Source organism: Pygoscelis adeliae, unplaced genomic scaffold (assembly GCF_000699105.1).
Source record: "Pygoscelis adeliae isolate BGI_AS28 unplaced genomic scaffold, ASM69910v1 Scaffold88, whole genome shotgun sequence".
Lineage (NCBI taxonomy): Eukaryota > Metazoa > Chordata > Aves > Sphenisciformes > Spheniscidae > Pygoscelis > Pygoscelis adeliae.
In genome coordinates, this window is record NW_008825616.1 from 2,814,852 (window position 1) to 2,816,411 (window position 1,560).

Here is a 1,560-nt window from a genome sequence, read left to right on the forward strand (position 1 = left end):
CCATCCCTGGAAGTATTTAAAAGACGGGTAGATGAGGCGCTTAGGGACATGGTTTAGTGGGCATGGTGGTGTTGGGTTGACGGTTGGACTCGATGATCTTAGAGGTCTTTTCCAACCTTAATGATTCTATGATTTATTTAGCAGCTTTATGTACCTATTCTGCTAATGCATTCACTAAAAGATCATACTTTTCTAGTCAACAGATTACCAATGTAAACATTAGCTGAATTACCAGTATCTTTGATGGCTCATCTCTAAGGAAAGTGAATAAAGATTTATTGATAAGAATTACAAATGTATTAAAGAAAGAAAAATGAGCAAAAAAAAATTGTTAATGAGTGACATTTTGCAAATAGAAAACTAATCTTTCAGAACTGTGCAATGTCTGAATCAAAACTTTGTTGAGACTTGAATTAGAGCTGTAATTGCTCTTTTTTAAAGTTTGAATGCATACATACTTTGGTGTGATAAAAATAAACTAGTTTGAAACGCAGTTCTGAATATATAAAATGAATAATGAAGAGTCCAGGAAGACAAGTTTTTTTTAGGTATTGCAAAAAGTAGTTAAAGTTTTTTGATTTGCTGAAATATAGAGTATATAAATTTAATGCTAGAGTAAGAGTTGTAGCAAAGATGAGGGCACATCTTAATGTCTGCAAAAAGGAATAATATATGCTGAAGGAATAATATATGTAGCAGGATGGCTGTGAAGTTTGATGACAATCTGACAATGAAACCAAAACTGAGAAATGCCAGTGGATGAGCAGAGGAAAAGAAACTTGGGGGGGGAGGGGGAAAAGTCATTCTGTTACATTAGAATCAAATTTTGATAAGCAGAAAGAAACCCATTGTAAAAGTCATCACATAATTATTCTACAGACACTGGGAACAAATTTGTTGGTGTTTTGCAAGATGAGAAAATTAATCAAGAATTGTTAATATTTCTTTTCTGCTCAGAATCGAGGAACCATTGAAGATGAGAAAAAGGCATGATCTTTATCTCCTCTTTTCCTCTTTTTATTTTTTTTTCCTTTTTCTTGGACATGGTGCATGCTCATTTGATCAATTTGAGTCCTGTTTCAAAAAGTTCTGACAAACAGTTAAAGAAAATACCTTCCAAAAGGCAACTGGCTCAAACGATGAAGTGAGCTGGCTAAATGTATCCCTTAGGCATCAGTGACTCTGCATGTGGTTGTCTTTGTCATGGAAACAGCCGGTAAGAAATTTCCTTGGGAGAGAAATCACTGACTTCTTAACCAAATATTGAATTAAAGTATTTTCTAAGAGCCAAAACAGCATTCAAAGTAGCACTTCTGGCACACTGCAGGAAGAAAATCTGCCCGTTACATATTCCATCATTCTACCTTCTTACAAAGTGGGGATGCAGAAAGACTGTCTCTGACCATGACAAATCAAAGGACGTGGAGTCTCACTATAATGATATTATACACGCTGCTGAGAGACAGCAGATATTAGGTCAGCTGAAGTCCAGCAACAAGGCTACATGGCTTTAGGACCAAAGTTGGATCAGGTCAGGCTCCCTCAGAGTAAAACTAATTT